We start from the raw sequence: 21,733 nt of genomic DNA, 5'->3' as shown, positions 1-21,733 counted from the left end.
TAGTTAGCTATAATTCAGTTTATATTTTACCTACTGAAGTAGTTATAAAAATTCTAATTTCATTTTAAACTACTCTCAATTTTATTTCCTACAATGGGGAAAATATCAAAGGAAATCATATATCACATCATATTTATACATCTTTTAAACCTTCTCTTTTCATAAATAATTTGAGATTAAAATTAACCAAATAAATATAGGTATATTATAATTAAAACACATGAGGGTATTTAAATTAATTGCATGTGCGCCAAACTAAAGTATCTATTCATTTTTAAAACTACCTGCTACTTGTTATATTTGCTCAGCTTATGCTTGACCTACAAGTTTAAAGATATCCATTGTTTAACATTTGATTTAGCTTAGAGACGGTTGGCAAAGAATCAAGAATATAAAAATCGTTAAAAACAGGATAATACGATCTAAGCCAATCCTTGAGCACTTATTAATAATTACATACATCAGGGGTCATAAAAAAAACTAAGGGTAGCTAGTGCCTTTAGAAATCTCAAGAGCATAAAAATAACCCCGACAGAAGACCTTGAACTGAATACAGCTGTAGTGTAGCTCATAGGATCGATCATCACTGCGCGCTGCGAATTCTTCAGGCCGACGTTACATAATTGACTGAATTGGTTATTGTGTAGGTAGATATTGATATAACCTTGCATTTCTTTTGTACTAAACGGAAAATGAAATACAACCAATATATCTATTGATTCCCTGATTTTTCCAAGGATATTTGGTTTTGCACTGGGAAAACCATTCCTTGTGTGGATGTTGTACAGAATACGTTGGTACCTATCGTTAAGTGCATAACCTACTGAGTAGTATCCATGGTTAACGTATTGATTAGTCAAAGTATGATGCTATGTCAAGCCTCATATTTGCTAAAAGGTTTTGAGCTTTTACTGGTTGATAAAATAACCTTTGTATGGTTACCCGCACTTTATTGCACCCACCACATTAGAAATGTGAGGTGCAAATAACAGTTAAACTGATAAACTATTATTATGATTCAATTTATTATGGCTAGTAACAGATTATCATAATTTTTTGTTGTAAATCTGTGATATACGAAAAAAATAGTGTCAACAATCTTTAAACATTGCTTAAGTATATAATTCTTTTAAGGTTTTATGACGGTGTCATTTGTAAAAAAATAATTTATAAGTTTTAATTTTTTTTATATTATAGTAAAACAAATCTAAAAATCGTCTTATTTCTAACTGGGCAAAGACAATTCGTTTCTCTAAAGAGCTTTTTATCACCAAATATTCCAAATAATAATTAGTAAGGGTCACAAATTTTTCATTGATATTTTTGTTTTGTTTTTCTTTTGTTAGTGGTTATTTACAGACTCTGCATAAAAACGATTCTAATCAGTCATTTAAATTATAAAAACAACAATCATTCATAGAAATTTAAACTTTAAATGTGAAGAATCTGACGTGCGATCTGAAACCGCTCTTGCGATCGTCTAGCCATAAATGAGATGTTATTAAGCAAAGGCATTACTAGAATAATATTTTTGTTATCAACACACGCAATAATACGTCACAATTACTTTTCGATCATATTGATTTAAACGTATAAATAATAATATTTATCCCAGAGACGAGCGATCATATTTGTGTTCCACCCTTCATTTGATTAATGATGCAAGAATCGTTATAGTAATGATTTTATTACCGTTACTTAATAATTACGTGTTATCTTGAATATATTATCGCCTTTTGCACGATGATGCAAATGTACAGGCATCTGCTATTTTATTTGTCTCGTTTTTTGAATATTCTTACATTTATGAATCTTAGGAAAATATAGGGAAGTATGTAAAATGTACCATGTTCAGACCATCATCATTCGTTCAGGCATCAACTTACCTATCCTCATGAAACATATTAGCGAGAAACCAACCTACTACTTCACTTCAGATATCTCATAAGCAGAACCTACACGTAAACTGGTTTTTTACTTATAAGTAGCTGGTGCCCACAGCATCATTTGAAAATCTCAGCACCACTGTTTCTTTTATCTTTCACAGAGCAAACGGGCAGGAGGCTCACCTGATATTAAGTGATACAGCCGCCCATAGACGAGTGTCCATAGCGGTATTGTCATTTCCAGAAGGCTCGCAAGCCTTTAAAGAATTCGTACGCTCTTTTTTTCTTTGACAAAAAGACCGAGTCGGCGCACTCAGTGTGCTTTTTACACTCAGACTTGTACTAATTGTTTAATCAGTCTCTTTTAATGCCAATAGTATATTTGCTGAGGTTTAAACTGATCATGTAATAATAGTAACCTTCTTAATTGAAAGTATGTGGCTTAGCTATACATAGACATTTACTACATTTAGAGTCGCAGAAACAGGGAAGTGATAAGATAGGTAAGTAGGTGATATAATATGGCAAATTTCGAAGGCATAAGCATAGATGTTTAGGTAAACTCGTGCGCATTACTTGCGATGTTGACTTTTTAATGATGTCATACGCGGTCAAGTGTATGACAAACAAAATATAGCAGCATACGTCAACAGTGGAAGCAAATAATATTCACAACGAGGAAGGAATTTCGGATTTTGCTATAATCATTATAATTTTCATTGACGCTATATTGAGGATACTTCATTTCCTTTCCTTCAATTAACACGTTGTAATGACTAAGGTACTGACCATTAAGTCATTAGTATTTAAATAATGTGTATGGCGATCAATAAACTGCCCTACAATGCCCACCTGTTTGTTTCTCAACTAGCGCAGTAAGGAAGAATTAACCATACATTATGCAGTCTGCTTGTCAAACTCCATTCTGAACATTATGACCAATGCGACATTATCATGTTATAATAAAAAGCTTATCTACTCGGAAAGATAAATGTCGCAACACATCAATTTAATCGATAATATGATATTGTAATTACACGTTATAAAACTAACAGCAGTTTTTTGTCCAGAGGTCGTGTTTGAAACACGACAAAGGCCTAAAAATCAATAGAATAAATATAAAATAATACTCTTACTAACCGTATAGTCATGATCAATTTGATGATACTCATTTCCAGAAAGGCGCGTTTGCTGGAGAACAAGATATTTTTTCATTGGTCGTGGGTCGCAAGGAAACCTCAATAGATTAATCCTTTCCTTTTAGTCTAACTTCTGTAATTTGTTGGATATTGCAAGACGTAATACAGCCGGACGCAAAGGGCGGACATATTAGTGGGGTCGCTAATATGATTTACGATGGCTGCATCTTTTCCTTTTCAAAATTTTCCAATACTGTGACAGCAAGTTTCCAACGATTGTTTAGAAACAGCGTGTATGTAAGGCTGAAAAAGATGACATATGGCGCAATAGACACGGCCTCTATAAATGAAAAAGGCAAAATATGAACAAGTATAATGTTCACAATTAGGTACATATTTTTCTTGCACCCGGGACATAGTCACTTTCGCTCTTATCCAAATTATATAGCACTATATTGTTTTATAACAATGCTGCAGCGTGCTACTTTCTGCTCCCCGCCAGTAACAATTATGCGGATTTAAGTCAGGTGAGGTCCTAACGTGTTAAGAATATGCGTCCTTGTTGTCAGTTGCGTTAACTAAACCAATTGGTCTATTGTCTATTCTACTGGCGCTTCCTTGCGACATAGGTTACAAGGCACAGACAATGTCAAGTGTACGAGGAAAAAAATTACTTAACTGCGACGCATCAAATGCTAATTCTGATTGCAAAAACAATGATGCTTTTAAAAAACAATGTAGATAATTCTTGAATATTAAATGTGGTGTCTTATAAACGCGAGTATGGCACAAACGAATTATTAAATTATTAATTTACTGATTATAGTTTAATAAGTTATAGTTTATTATGAATATTTAATTAATTTTCAGGGATCGGGTAGGTTTAAGTCGTGGTTTCCTTTGTTCTGCGCTCCAAATTCTAATATCCTTTGTCCTCTGCTAAAATTTACAATTTACACAAACAATTATAGTTGATTGTATAGACGTAATAAAATTTGCAATTACTTGGCAATTATGGTAACAAGGAAGCAAGTTGGATCATTCAAAGGTCCTATGATAAACCTGGAACACTTTTGTATTAACTTTAAACATATTAAATAGTAAATTTAATAGATCCAAAGTTCAAACCATAAAAAACTTATCAATAATCAACCTAAGTAGCTACGATATGGCTCATTGATAATTCTGAAGCTAATCAGTATTTTCGGAAATTTGGTTGAGTCATAAAATGTATTTCTTATCCAAATAGACAATAGTCAATACATCATATAACAATAAAATACTTTCCTTTTCAAAATCGATGACGTGTTTTGTACATTGCTCGTCGCCAGAGATTGTTAAATGTAATCATTTCTCAGACGTGTTAACGAAGTGTTAATTTCGTACATTCATACAATTTTACGGAAGTTGAATAGATTACTCAGGACAAAATAACTACGTTAGCTGATGCCTGATGCCAAAGAAATCGGGATTTTATTCACAGTAGTTTACGTAATAGAATGGAATACATTACAATAAAATGTCTTTGGTTTGTAGAAATACTGAGGTAATAAGTATCTTATAATGATTCCTGTCGCACAAAAATGATTGTCTGTCTTCAAATTCTTATATGGCTCTAGCTAATATATTATACTTAGTAGAAATTAATCTGAATCTTAATTATATTGGCTTTGGTATTTAATATTGCTTATAATATTTCTGTTTTTGTTCATATTTTTTGTCATCTATGCCAACGATACATTTCAACATTATATTTATCTTTCATTAAAGATTATGATATGATTTAATACAATTTACTTAATAAATGAATGCTGCCAGCGCCAAATGTACACTGACACAGGGGCCAAACGTGTTTAATTTTCTTTTAATTATTTTTATTATTAGGTACTTCGTAGCTTAAGAAAATTGTAAATACTGTATTCTTGATTGTAATCAATAAAGTTATATTAATTTATATTGTAGACTCCAAAATTGTATTTTGCTAAAATCATTAAAATTATGAATGTTAAAAAATGAATGTTTATTTTGGGTTCTTCTTATAAGTACATTTCTCAAATGACTACGAGATACTAAATACGTTTCCAATTTATTTATGTAATAGTAGTAATTAAAATAAATTATTATTATTTACTGATATTTATATTAGTAATAATATGTTACAATAGAATTAGTGTTTTTTTTCTTCATAAATTACAAATTTTAGGATTCATTTAAACTGGAACCATTGTTTACAGCTCAATAATAATTACGATGTTGTAACTAACTGCATCTAATGAATATCGGAATGTCTAATCAAAAATTAGCGTTAGTTATATTTTCTTAGATAATTACCAACAAAATTTCCGCCTTACGAATCTTGACCTTAGAACCACAGATCCGATACATAAAATATTGCTCTTGTCAACATGACACTAAAGTCAGTTACTATACAAATACTTGATGAATGATTTCTAACCTATCATACGTTAAATTTACTACCTTTATTAGGCCTGTGTTGTCCTATTGTAAATTTACGTAAAACATTCCTTATGATTTGTTTGTAGTACAGTAGTGTAGGTAAAAATGAATTAATTAAAAAAAAAATAACAATGAGAACTTTTTGTATGTAATACCGTTTATTATTCTGTTATTTTTTTAAGAACAAGTATCTTATCTAGTTTTTAGTGTAGTCTTAACATTAACGTTGATAAAGTCAATATGTTAGGGCGTGGTAATTCGCGATCATTCGACTATACGTCATCGGTCACACAACAAACCACAAACGATTGAGAACTCGATTGATAGATAATATTATCTTAGACTTCAGGTTATTAAATTATTATTTTTATAAACTAATGTCCCTGGATTTTTTTTGTTCTTTTTTGTTTTATTTTGTTCTCCGTACTGACAGCCGTTATCAGCCTACTACAATCTATGGTCTTAGAATATATAATGAGAGCCATACTTAGGTCCCTTTGTTAAAAACCGTTATTTTTTAAATATTTGAGAAGTTTAATACCAATCAACAAATTAGTAAAAAATCGTATTTATAAATATACCGTAAGTACATAAACATTGCTTTGTAATGATAATGATTGCACTTTATGCTATGATATGTAGTCATTTTACTGTCTCTATTAATATTTTATAGTAATATACACGTGGCAGTATTTTTAACACTAGTGGCTTGCCTCAACACGACGATTTGGCGTGGAAAATATTATTTATAATAATATACGTATTCCGTCGATTATTATGGTAACTGTTATCTATATATTAGGCGACTAATTATAATCAAATGTGATAACGACACATAAACCACGCAGTTCAAAGACCTTAGAGATATTTTTAAATCAGCCCTTTCGGTCGTGGTATGCATGATGTAATAGATAGGTTAGTGGGTGCCGATTACGAAGCTATCTTGTCTTTGATACTATGGAAGTACTAAGTATACGTATGTTGTATTCTGGTTTTATGATTTACGAATAGACTGTAGATGTGTTTCCCTTTGTAGATTTAATTATACAAATAGGAAAGGAATTATGGGATATTTATATGCATCACCTACGACTATTAAAATAATATTATTTATGTAAAATAAGTCAGCCAACAGAGTATCAGCTTTACTTACATAAATAAACATAGGTACTTTACACTATAAGGTATATGTGCACACTCATTAAGCCTTTCCACAGACCCCGTCACTGAACCCACTGCAGCAGCACTTTGAATGAGCCAGTCACCCTACCCTGACTTCTACAGCCCGAGGCTGTGTTTGGATGGGCAAGGGCCGTTTGTATGCTCTTTTCCCTTGCCCCGGACACGTCCGTTGTGTCCGTCACGTCGTTGTGCTCTGGAAGTGAGTATAACTTCTAGAGTATGTCCCATATTATAGCCCAAATTAGTTCTAGAACTTTATTACATACATTTGGTTTTGTTCTTTGAGTATTTTGCAGTTTAAGTAGCTAATATAGCAATCTATAAATTTTTATCATTTCTCTATTTATCATTTTGTAAAATTAAGCTTTCTACTTAAAAATTCTAGAAACTATGAGTTCATTCACAGAGCAATCTTGAATAATTATAAAAACAATGACGCAAATAAAACTGGTCAAACGAGTTAATGCGCATAAATGATATTTTAAAATTACTTGGTTTTATTCCGCAATCAAAATATAAGCGTTTGGGATTTTTTTGTAATACTGTTTGTTGTTTGTTACATTTTTAGCATCATCATTATTGACAAAGGATATTCTTTCTCATACTTGACTTAAAGTCCTAAATTCGCCAATCCCAGGGCATCCGGCGAAGAAAACCAGCCTGATCGTTAATTTAACTCCACGTCATTCCAGCTTCCTTCGCCTCTGCAATGATGTAACCTAGCAACGAATCCAGGTTTATATTGAGCGGCCACCTTTCGTTTTGCCTTGAGGATTTCCAGTCAAGTGCTTGCTTGATGTGAAATGAATCCCTTTGGTTATATCTAAACAGGCGGTATTTTACTAGTGCTACCAACAACAACTTCGGCTGTCACTGCATTACCAATTAATACGACAACCAAATCGTGACCATTATTGGCACAGGCGAAATATTTAGAATTTTATATTAAAAATAAATAGAGTTTAAAAATAATTGAGTACATTCATTCCAGTGAAGACGGAATCTTTTTAAATTCGTGACATTATTCTTATACATTTAAAGGACGCAATAATTTTGAGTTGTTGATTTCAATATTTTTTTTAATTTCAGAAGTTTTAGTTTGTAACAATTTCTTAGACCGTTTTGCGGTCATGCCGCGCCTAAATTTTACAAAGGAAAAATTGTGATTAGATATCAATTAGTGGTAATGTGTGGTATAAATAATACATTTAGTAAAAATGCAGGAAATCAGTTTATAATACATTTATCGATTTTATAAGTGGAAAACCCACTTAATATATTGATATGTAGATTAAGCCTCAGTTATTTGTGCATTAAATAAATGATTGCCAGAAATAATAAGGCAGCACGGTAGGATTTGAGTGCGACGGTATTTTAGTGACTGCTAAAATTATAATTCTTGATCGATTTTAAAAAGGCCGGCAACGCTTTTGATGGCAATTTGATTGCCGTTTATGTTGCCGTTCTGCCCGTTTTCCCTCTGTAATATTTACAATAAATCAATCGGAAAAATTTATAGATTCTTTGTAGTTAATAAACGTAAAGTATTTAGAGATGGTAGAGCTATGCACGAATACCTACATGTAATATATATGTCGCAGAGAAGTTGTTAAATAAGAGAGTTAGTTGAATCTCTAGACAGTTTATTAAAAATCGATATTCAATCAATTCGCTTAAGTTCCGTCAGACAAGTAACTGAACGAAACGTTTAACGAATTTCCTAAACGTTCCTAGGCAACAAGACTAACCTAACCATTTTAAAACAACACGGAATTTCCAAGCTCTCAGTTCTTCACGATCACACCGAAATAATCAGGGCGGAGTCGAAAACATGTTTACGATTTAACCAAAGACTACAATTCGAAACTAAAAACCACTTACACACCAAACCAACGTTTACCAAAGGAAAGACTCTGAAAGTAATTAGCTGTTATCGTGACCGCCATTTTACATTATTAATCCACACCCTGACTTTCGGTCAGACAGATAGTTAAACATTTTCGACGCTGCTTTATTTAATATAATAATTAATTAACTGTCAAGAGATTCATTTAACTACTACGTATACTGCGATATATAGGTACACTTTGAAGACCTATGCAGAAATCGATATTCTTCCAAGCAGCTTTAGCTTTGAGATCTAAAAATATGACAGACAACTAATCATAATTACTATATTTCCATTCTTATTTATAACAGCAATTCGTAACCTTTATATTGAAATTTAATATGTCGCACAATCATGCGTAGTATAGAGATTCGAGCACGGAGCATGCGCGTGATTCGTGGTTAATTCTTAATTTATAGATCCGGTGGAATAGTGGTACGCAAATTACAAGTATCAACAACGAATATTTACTATTTAATTAATGACACAATCATAAATAAATAATTTCACCAATAAAATTGTGACTGCTGACTGTTTAATTAATGATTTACGAAGATAATGTTCACATTGAACCCAGGACCTGCAACGCATTGATCACACAATCTTCCTCAGATTTGTCCCAGAAAATATCTTCTCTGAATAAATTTATTTACAAGTCATCTTATAAAATAATTAAACATTAAATAAGCTACGACTTTACAGTATTATAATCTCTTCATATGTATATAATATGATTGTTACCTGAAACCCGAATCAGAATTATTTAATAGTACTTGGTCTTAAATAATATTATTGACATCTTCCTCGTGTGAGCACTGAGGGCTAGCGCACACGGGTTATTTTATCACCTTTCATCATGTTTTTCTGGCGATTTTTTTGCACATTCTAAGGATGACCGCGAAACTCGCGCTACATTCAAATCGTTAGATTATTAAATGGGATTATTTTTACTTATTATGATATTTTCACTTAATATCGCCTTAGAAAATCTAACTCTATAATACGATGAAATATTTTTTTCTCATTTTCAACCCTTACGTACCACCACCATGGAAACAATCAGATTAATATACGTATATTATTAGAAATACGTAGGACACGGATGCTTTCAAAATCTGACGCGCTCGTGTATGTCTATACTCTATAGTCCCCTCAATGATGAAAAGGTATACATTATATAACATTTTTTTCTTATTATTATACGCTTCGCGACCCAATAGGTATCTATGATAATTTAATACCGATTTAGCATCATGATATTAAAATGGAAATTAATTACTATTGAAATCCATATCGGCAAATGACGCTTCGATTTCAAAAAGTTTTGTCACTGTCACCCATCGTCTGCGCACTCCACATATAAACATGACGTGACATTGACAAAAACTTTACTGTAACGATGACAAAAGTAACCCGTGCGCGCTTAGCCTAACGTTAGTCATTATTCGACTATGTGTTAGCCTAAGCGCGCTCGGGATGTCATTGTCATTGTTAATGAAGGAGAAGTATGACAAAGCTTTATTATCGTTTCGTTACCATGTGGCGAATTCTTGGAACTTGAATAATCTTTTAAAAAAGATGTCTTAGTTGATTTTATTTGTATTCTAGATAATTGTGTCGTATTAAACACGCATGTCGTCATAGAACACGCTGCGAAATTGAACTGATAGCGAATAAAGCAATTAATGTATGCTCTATTAATACACAACGACATTCATATGACGAGCGTTCGTATTTTCTTGTGTTAATGCCAATAAACTACTTATTAACATCTTATCGTATTAACTTCACTTTCATTGATGATCCAATATACATTCCTCTTAGTTAATGATTGAAGATAATTTGAAAATTTTGACCCCAGAGTTGAGAGTCGCCCGTTGAAACCACTAAACCACCATTGCTTTCAACTCCTACTAATAGCCTCCGAATATCATAATATAGGAAACGACAAATTAAGTTCTATCGGAAGCGTTTTGTTTATCATGAAGATTTAACTTACCAATTATGGTAACAGTGACAAATATTAAATTATCCTTGGGAAATTCAAAAGTTAACTAACTTTTAATGAACAAAATTATGTTAAACAAATTTATACACAATCTGGTGCCTAGTTCGTATTTATCATTATTAAAATTTAAAAATTAACTAGTATAAATATACTTATTATTATTCAGCTGAAACAGTCAATGACTTATTAGTATTTTTGTATGTTATTGCAGGTCATAAACTGCGAATTAATTAAACTTCAGACACTCATTTTGAAATAATGATAAAAGATTTGGATGTTTTCGAATCTTTTATTCTCTTAGTAGTCTGTGACTCCAAAGCGGTTGTACCCAGTATTCTTGTCGCTTTTTGTTTCTTCTAAGTCTGTTGAGTTTACTGAAAATTACGTCTCTTGGAAATCCATATCGGCGAATGACACTTTAATTACAAAAAAGTTTTGTCATAAGTAGTGCGCTTACGAAGCGTGACAGTGTAACTTTGGAAAAATAACATGACAAATGACAATGACAAAATCTTAACGAGAATCGTTAGATTCTCTTTGCTAATGAATCTCTCCCTGCACTCAAAACTATGAATCACTGTTTTGAACTTTAAAAATTATTCTATATTTTTGTTATAATGTGTCGTCATCTATTGAATATCGGTAGATATTTCCATAAATATTTTCCGAATCAAATAGCACAGAAAAATCTCGATTCACAAAAACCGGGTTATTATAACGGCTTTTAATTTAGTAAATTTGCAAACAAGTTTCAAAGATCAGAGGCTAGTAAGTCTGGTTCGGCGCTATTACCATCTCGAACGAAAGACCTGACTAACGTGTTTCGAATAATAATTATATTTTTTTGTTCTTAGCATCAGACGTATAAACGGAAAATCCTACTTTTCTGTTCGTTAATATTACATTATATTGATATGTAAAACAGACTAGAAGGTTTTATTAGATTATTTACCATTAAATTGTAGGACTTAGTAATCAAATATTTTTTTGCTGTTTAATTGACCTCCGATATATTATATATATTTTTTATTAACTGTATGGAATTTAACAGCCTTCAAAGTAAGAGATTCTAGATAATTGTCTCATGCAAGTCAAAAGAATGACACAAAAATAATTAACGAAACAGAAGAAGAAATTTGTTTTATGATTTTTATTCACAGCTAGCGACTAGAGAGTATAAAGCAAATGGGTAGAAATATCCATTGGTACACAGCAGCATTCGAACTCGATACTTCAGGTTTAAAACTGTCAATAACTAGTCCTACATTGACTACACTACATTTCTTTAAGCCATGAGATTACACATTATCTTAATCCCAAACAATTTCATTAAAAGCATGTCACACCTCTTGCGTTCGAAATTACATAATAAACCGGAATATTTTTGTAGGTTAGAAATTTTAGAATTACCTAGAACTGGTTTGTTTCCTTTTTTATTCGTTATTCGTCGTTACACGTCATTCAAAATTGGAATTTTTCCTTACAATTAAAAATCTGTTAATTATCCGGTCGTCAATGTTTATTTGGTTATCCTTCGTCTTTTTATCTGTGATAAATAATTATAATTATCCGATAAAAAACTATAATTGTTGTGTATTTATATTGTAATTAGTATCATGTAACTATAAATATAATAAAAATACTTTAAATGTATAATAGTAATAATTAAGCCTCATTTATTCCTTGAAACATTTATTCATCCTTATTATAGTTAAACACAGTAATAATTTTATATAGAAACTAGCTGCCCCCGCGACCTTAGTTTTTCCTTAGTGGGATTTAACGTAGCCTGCCTGTTTAGTACATACCAACATGGAGCATTTTGCTATGCTACCCCAAAGACTGTTTGGTTGTAAATTACGCGATGAAAAGCTTTTTAGTCTTCCTGTGAATTATTCTTTATATAGACCTCAGGGCTCAGAGTTCACGTCATAAGTTTTTAATTAACAAATAAAAAATAGAGGTTAATCGTAGTGGGGTGAAAATTAAGGGTTGTATACATTTTTGTATCATAAAAAAATACAACCTAAGCATATTGTCTAAAAAATTAAAATAAAAGTGTAGTGGTTGACCAGTGACCACCCTTATCACATAGCAGTTTGAAAGATAGATAGTGGCCGATTCTCAGACGTACTGAATATGCATTAAAAAATTCATGAGAATCGGTCTATAGGGAATGTTTTATATTTAAAGAGATATGTAATTAATCTCTTCTATATAGACCTCTAACGGACAGTTATCTAAAATTTAACACAAATGCTTTCTCATAATTATGGATTAGACAATGACTATATACCATCCATATATATACGCATATATTACGCTACTCATAATTATGACCACTGATATTTGAAAAACAATCGCAACTTTATTAGTCCTTATTAGATTTAGATGACGTCAGTATGAAATGTATTATATTAACGAGAAACACGTGCGAGGAAACGAGTTTAACAACTACGGAATAATGTAGTATAAGATATCTTTACGACCTAAATCCTTAAAAGAACATTTTATACCATTCGCATCCTGTCACATAGTTATATACCTTTACTCATTAGGAGGTAGAGAGGGAGGGGAGAGACTGAGTTCCTTCTAATACCATGGGTTGCAAATAATAACTAATTAGATATATCATACCTATAACGCTGCACTCATAGTCTTGTACCAGTAGAATACGGAGACCTCTTCGATGCAGTCGGGTCCCAAATCTTGTCTGTTCAAATACTGCATATGCATAGTGCGTTTCAAAAATATTGTTTGAATTTAACAACTTATTAATCTAATTTAAATCAATGTGGTTTATATTTAACTTAGTAACAGAATGCGAATTTCGCGATCATGCAAACAATACAGGTTCGATAAGAAACTGCATAGTTTACTGAGCAAGCATTATTTTTATACTTTAGACTCGTGTAACCCTGAATAGCGAGAATGAAACATTCATTGGAGGCGCTGTATTGATTTTTTCTTCGATATTGTTTTTTTTTAAATATAACATAACGCAGTCAAGCGTGAAATCCTCAACTTCTGTATTCCAATCCCGGCAACGTATTTTTATGCGTAATTAAATATCGTGAATCTGACATGTGTGAAGGAAATTTTAATAGCGAGACTTCGATAATTCTGACGAATACGAATCTTATCCTTACGTCAAAAGTATATTGGATTTTAGCATACGGGAAATCTCGAATTTCTCTAAAAAGATTATATAGCGTACTACCTGCCCCCGCGAACTTCATTACTCCTTAATGCCTAAATCCTTCACTATCAAATAAAAAATAGGGGTTTATTGTAAAGGGTTGACAATTCAGGATTATTTACTAATAATGTATCATAAAAAAATATTAAAAAATTTTTTTATCTAAAATTGAAAAAAAAATATAGGGGTACTCGTACTTTAGTTTGAGCGGTGTAATAAAAGTAATTAATTTTATAAGTAAGGGGTAATTCATTAATTTAATTGCATGCTATACCTACTAGGAATTATAATAGCTATACAATTCTTAAAGTAACGATTGCATTATGGTTAATAATTTGTTTTATTTTTGAAATTTAATAACCTACTTGAAATGGTATACAATTTTAGGCAATTTTTTTATATTATATACAGTCACTAACATTATAAGAGAAAGAGATTTTTCAAATTGTTTCTGTTTCAATTTGAATTCTTACAAACAGAAACATTTAATAAAACTTCTCAAATAAAACAGTGAACTCAGGAGTAGCATAATCAATATTTAGAATAATATACGAAACAACTATTTTATTATCCAGACAATAAAATATGTTAATTATGAGATAAGATACATGTTACGTAAATTGTCGAAATCACACTGTCTGGCAGGCTTCGTACGTGATTTTAAAGACAAAAATCACGTCTCGCACAGAACAATATATTTTCAAATGGAAATATGTACATACTATCAATGACCCCTTGCTATAGGAATACTTACCATCGTTTATATCTTTTATTATATTTTAAATAACAGACGCAAAAATCAACGGGCTCACTCGATGTTAAGTGCCTGCCGCCCATGGGCGGCTACACTGCCAAAAGGCTCGTAAGTGCCTTGCTGACCTTTCAAGGATTACTACGCTTCTTAAAGGAACCTGCGTCGAATTGGTTCGGGAATACTCGTACTTCAGTGGGCAGCTCGTTCCACACAGTGGTGAAAAGCGGCAAAAGGTGCCTTCAAAAACTTTCAATTCAGGGACGACTGACGTCTAGGTGATACGTGACAATATATATAAAGTAAAATCATATTTAGGGCCTGTTTCATAATGTATGGATAAAGTGCCAAATAGCTACGCAACACATAAACTATTCGAAAGATAAAAGTTCCGAATAAGATACTTGGCATTTCATGACAAATAACGCTATCTGACAGTCGTGAAACGCAAACATACTGTTTATCCTACAAATAAGTAACAAATAGCTTATTTGGAACTTATCCGGACATTGTGAAACAGGCCCTTAATATACAACTTAGTAATCCACGAGTTATTGTATTGTTCGTATATTAAAAAAGTATATTTAAATTTAATGTTTCTTCTACCTATTATCCACGCAAATAGAAAATGTTATTTAGATTTTATGAAATATGTTTTTTTTATTGTGAAATAATTCAGTTAGTATAATTTCACTCGTTTGATTTTGTTTTTTTAAAGTTTTATAATTTCCTGAGAAAGAGAGTATAAGACAAAATCTACTGTTTGTTTTGTGATCCTTATATGACAAAATTCTTTCAGCATTCCCACAGGAAACATTTACTATCTAAACATTTAACAAGCAATTATAGATTACCAACTAGGTGATAAACATGCTGCGTCTATTAACTTGCAAGCCATAGGTTCAATAATGGATTCGGAAGGAGGTATACCTGGATTCTTAGTTTTATTTCTTGTCTTGCTACGTCTTTTCCTGACATTGTCAGCGTATGACCCAATAACCTAATAATCATTTAGATCGTTACTCAAGGTTACTTATAACAGTTATAAATCAATTGTAAGTTAGGAGTTACGACTGGAACCAGTTTGAATCGCGAATAATTTCAGTACCGTAACATGGCGCGATAGCAGCCACTGACCTCGATATATGCGGCTATTGTCAGTTGCAGATTTTCAACACAATAATTGTTACCGGAGACGAGTAACCTTAGGAAAGCCAACAATAATAAAGCCAATCACGCAAGACTTTATTATATCAACTAAAAAGAAACTGAAAGATCAAGGTTTAAAACGATTTATTTCCAACACACAAATATACAGTATTTGCAATATTCTTAAGCTACGTAATAAGAATTAAAATTTGACAAATACAAATTTAAAACAAATTAAAAAAAAAGTGGCAATGTTTCTTTAATGTTGGCATTACTGTATTGCGATTCGTAGAGCGAAGATTCTCTGGGGTCACCGGTACTATCTATCAGGTGCCAACTTAAATGTTTAATTAGCCTGTGCACTTAAAGGCCATGGCCCAAGCGTCTTTTTCTATAACTTTACGGTTATTTTGTCTATAAATTTTTTGTGGATTGTCAGTCAGAGGGTGGAGATGAAATTATAACGAGAACATAATCATTTATTATTAACTATTACAGACAAATTAAAAAAAAGCTTGATATTTGATGATGTTTTTTATAAGTACTTTTTATATGGTATTTTAACATAATATATAATTATGAAATAAAAATAATGTAATTAATTAAAATTGTAAGGCCTCAACTGCGTTTTTTTGCTAAAAGTGTATCCTATTATTTTATAAATTTAACATTTGCATTTAGAATTCATAACGTAATGACCATATAATGTTTAACATTGCACTTCCGTGAATATAATTATAGTATTTCTATATGGCTTTAAAATGACAAGTCAAGATCTTTGTAGACTCCAAGGTAAGCTTACGATAAAGATGATAAGATAAAAATATATACAAATGATGAAGTTTCCATTTCAATGCGGCAGACGTTCTCTTGACGATCTTACCAGGAATAATTACGAAATTCTTTAAAATATTTGTAAAACTTCAGAACGTATAAGTTTGTAATTTCATAAATATTGTCTTTGATGTATGCTAATTTGTTATCGAACACAGCCAATCAACATAATACAGGAGTATTAAATAATAAATATATTATCGTGAATAGTCATAATAATAATTATCCAACGATGCATACAATTGTGTACAGCCTTGAAGGTTATACAAAGAAATATGTAGATGGCAGGAATAAATGTTGGAAAGAACATAATAAGTATCGTTCGCCTCTATCGGCTAATCTTAAAAGCATAATCGCGTAGACTGCGTGTTACGAACTGCCTGGTTTTTGTAACACTTAATTATACTTTGTTTTATGTCTCTTGCCCTTCTTTATTTACTTTGAATCTAGACTCAGGTGGTGTTATTAAAGTAATTTATACTAATATATATCATTAAGCCATTGATTTAAAGCACCGTGTAGCCATATGTATGATAAGTATGTCCATTAATGAAACTAAGGAAAAAATCAATTTCGCAGAACCGTTTCGCCCGGCAATCATAATTCAGCGATGTAACTAACTCACAAAATATATTTTCGGTACTTTAAATAGTTATCAAAAGTAATAGACTTGGTTCGATATTTATATCGTCGAAAATAAAGAAGTGAAGAAAAAATAAGAAGTAGTAGTTATGTAGGCTTATATAAAGGCGATCTAAATATATCTATTATCTCTCATTAGAAGGATCTTTTAGTCTTAATTTAAATATCATAATTACCCTCGCTTATACTCTTAATAATGTATGTTACATAATATACACTATATATAACATAATAACCATTTAAATTGCGCGTAATACGTCACAAACTAATTAAAACATTGTCGCTCAATAGATATTGTATGTAAAACGTTCAATGATAAGAGAATAAAAAAAAAACATTTCCAATTTTTTTTGTAAATAAATATATTTTTTTTTTAAAAACGCTGCAAAACCGTGATTTTGGTGCCATAACTTTCTTGATACTTAAATTCATGGCATTGATTGCATGGTATTTAAAATGATAAATGATTTATTTACTTATATTTAAAAGTTCAAGAGATTAAGAGCTATTCTACTTAACGTGATTTCCTTACTTTCTTTTGCCTTGTACATAAATATAACAAAGAAATAAAGTAAATCGTGTCCGGCTCGCAATGAGAAAACAATTCGCCAGTACATGTCGTTGGTAAAAGTTAATGATGCACTTTGCAATTATGACATTACATTATAATGAAATACCTTGAATATATTTAAGGCTTAATGTTTATGTTATTCGCAACTGTATATTCCAATGTGTTTCTTTAGTAAAATTAATTCAATTTAGAAAAAAAATCTTTAATAGTTATTAGTTCAGATTACATAGGCAATAGAAATATCATATTTACAAAAACATTTTTTTATATATTTAAATTAATAACTAAGCGATTCTTAGGTCAATATCTGCCGCGCACCTCCTCTATGTGGAACCAACTGCCTACTGAAGTATTTCCCAACCAATTCGACTACTTCGGTACTTCAATAAAAGAGCGTATCGATTTTTAAAAGGCTGGCAGCGCGCTTGCGAGCCTTCTGGCAGTGCGAGTGTCCATGGGCGGTGTCACTTAACATCAGGTGAGCCTCCTGCCCGTCTGCCTCCTGTATCATATAAAAAACACAAATATGTATTACAAATACACGCCCAATATAATATATATTGTTATTTTTGTATATATTTTTAGTAAATTTTAATGTCGGGGTTCAAATTAATTTATTTATTCATGATTTTTTTAATGCAAGTAAAATGTTTATTAACGTAGGGCAACAACGAACAATTATTTAAATGTCTGGGAATTTTCCTTTTATGATAAGCGATGTCAATCGCATTTGATCTAACAGAACCTATAATTACATATTATGTATAACACACGAATACAACAAATAAACTTTGACATAAATTTAAGAACCTCAAGTTCTATATAAATTTTGAAGTATAATGCACTGTCAATTGTCACGCTGTCATGCTTAAATCACGCCCGATTGGGTGATGGACTTTGTAATTTGTCGGTATAGAGGTCGATATAACTCAGCTGCCGATAGCTGGAACCTTATCGTTTCTGAAGGGTCGTTAGCGCATCCTCTAATAGATATGTAGTTGAAGCTTTGGTTCTGTAATATCTCTCTTGGAGTAGTCCAAATAGACCATTGTCTGAAGTATCTACTTTAGACAAAGGTAAGGTCTATATTAAACAATAGATATTGTTTTTATGTGCAAATAGTATAAAATGTATGATAAACTTCTTGGATAGTCTTATCACTTTGAACAAATTGATAAAAAGCTTGCAAGATATAATGTTACCGGTCGACATTGTATTATGATGCTCCGAACGAAAGTTCTTCGAAGAGCCGACTTAGTTTGTTATTAAACAATGTACAACGCAATAATACCTTTGCCGCATAAGGAATACCGCTTATTATAATCTGTACAACTTTTGCTGTTACGTCTATGTTGACTGCAAAGGTTTTCAACACGTCCACTTATTGCATTAGACCGTAGAGACATATACCTTTCGAGAATGAAAGTAACAACCAATGCATTGAAGATTTTTAAGTATGTCGGTTATTTTGGGAAATGCTACCAGACAGTTTCCGGTAAATAGGCAAGAGTTATTTGCTTAAATTTTTAAAAAGGTTTTCTATTATGTGGGTTCTTTCACATAAAGTTTTACAAGTACCGACACATATAAGTTGTTAAAAACACTTTTCTAGGTACGATAGTCTTATGACCCCAGCCTTATCGTATCAAAAAACGAGATAATTAGGAGATATGTTCCATAAAGAATATAGACGATATGTAAGTCTATAACTGAACCGGTGTTTCATGTAAAATTTTCTTAGATTATCGGAACTATATAAATGAATTTGAATTATCTGGAAGCAAAAAGCACAAAACAGGGCCGCCGGCTGAGGATTTTTGGTAGACCAGCCCGATTGCCCGTAGCGTTGGATGCTGATTAGAAACAACAAAAATTATATTTAGATAAACAATATGTTATGGTAATTATAATTCATGGAGGTCAATGGACTTTTACGGATATCTAATAGTAAAGATATTATTTAATAAAATAATTTATTATCTTCACATCGGTCAAAAAGGACGTTATTAAAAATACATCGCTAATTGAGACTTATCTTTGGATCGAGTTATGGTTGAGATAAAGCGATTATTGTTATTTTGTTGCTATCATGTACAAAAACATAATTAAGGCGTTAACCGTGATCCTCAGAATTTTATTTTTTATCAAAACTGAATCACGTTAAAAACATCAATTGTGTAGATGATGTAAAATATTATTCGAAAACAGTTCAAAAGTCATGATATGAAAACATTGATCACACTTCATACATGCTACATACACCCGAACACGTTTTAAACAACTGGTCACAACTGGACAGATCTGGTTTAACATAAATTGGATACCAGTTTCTTTGGCAACTTTGCGAGTGATATTGAACTTGTATCAAGTATCCATATTCCTACGATATAATACACAATGCGACGTATGATTGATTTTCTACTCATACTAACTTTCAACAGATGATCAGTAGAGGCAAAACTATGTAGAAAGGACAAACGGAACAACGGTATCAAGTCTGTGATTCGCCAAGGATTGTTGACAAATGACAATCATCAATAATATATTAAATAATAAGTTGAATTATATATGACTGAGATGAGAGGCAAGTATATTAAAGACGATGAGTCACGGGAATAAGGGTATCTAAATAAATTATGGCACTGGAGGTACATGTGCAGAAAGGAAGGTAGATATTTAAATCTGACAAACTTTATTATCGTCACACGGAAGACGAGACAAACAATGATTATTATAAAGTATTATTGAAGTGTCGTAATTCTGATGCAATAAGTAAATTTCCATAAAGTTATTTTGTTGTTTATATATTCCAAAATACCTATTAGCAGTCTAGCACTAATAATGAACCGTCTGCTTATGTAGACTTATCAATATCGATCCTATTGTCTTGCTTATATTTATCTAACCCCCTATACTATAAACATAATGTATGGTTTAGAGAGAGAGTTTTGTAGAGAACAAAACTGCATTGTTGCTTAGTGGCAGTGATGAAAACAACATGAGGCATTAGTCCCAAAAAGTTGAGTGCCAGGCACAGGAAGCCTCACATCTACTTGCCCATAAGATTAACAAATCATTTGATGATTCATATGAAACAAATACGAAAATCTGAGGCCCAGAACTAAAAATCTTGTACCGGTACTGATTTATTTTATCATACTTAGTGAAGGAATGCATGAGCTCGCTCACATACCCCCGTTTACTTTGGTGCGGGATATCTAACTGCAATCTAATTGCTACCTTTCCTAACGACAAAGAGATTAAAATAAATTTCTTTAACGGGTATTGACCTGAATTTATTACATAACTCGACGTGATCACCGAGTTATGTAAACTTTGTAATGAACTCGCTAAACTGACGTTGAATATATAAAAATTAAAGACATACACTAACACTAATGAAACTTAACTAATACATTTACCTATTAACAATTGAACAATGAATGAAGAGTTATCACATTACTAAAAGGCATATTATTACACGTTGTATTGTGAAATAGCGAAACTTGAGCAATCGACCTCGAGAAATCAGCACTGGTAATACGAATGCTTTAAAATATCCGATAAAAATAATTATCACAGTTATATGTGTTATATATCTGTATTATAATAATTCAATATTACTGAAGGCTGACTTGAAAACCGATATAGGAAGCTAATATTTTTTTGCGTTCATTATATTAAGTGTTTATTTAAAATTAATGCATATACGCTGCAAATAATTAGAGAATTCGCAACATTTATAGAAAAAAGGGTAAAAATGTAGCTGAATAAATTATAACGTGGCATTAAAGACAAAATTTATAGTCATAAAAAAGATATAAATATTCCCGGAATATTTTGAATTATTGAATTTTGTCTTTACGCTTTGATTAACCTAACCTTAAATGTCAAACCGCAATTTCTTGCTTTTATGTTGTTGTTGTTGTTATCTCTCTTGTATGTGTAAAAAAGGTTGTATTATTACAAGATCTATAATAGATTTTTTTCGTCTATGGCACTGATTGAAAGGTAATCGGAACTGAGT

Source organism: Pieris rapae, chromosome 1 (genome assembly GCF_905147795.1).
Source record: "Pieris rapae chromosome 1, ilPieRapa1.1, whole genome shotgun sequence".
Lineage (NCBI taxonomy): Eukaryota > Metazoa > Arthropoda > Insecta > Lepidoptera > Pieridae > Pieris > Pieris rapae.
This window is presented reverse-complemented; position numbering follows the sequence as displayed.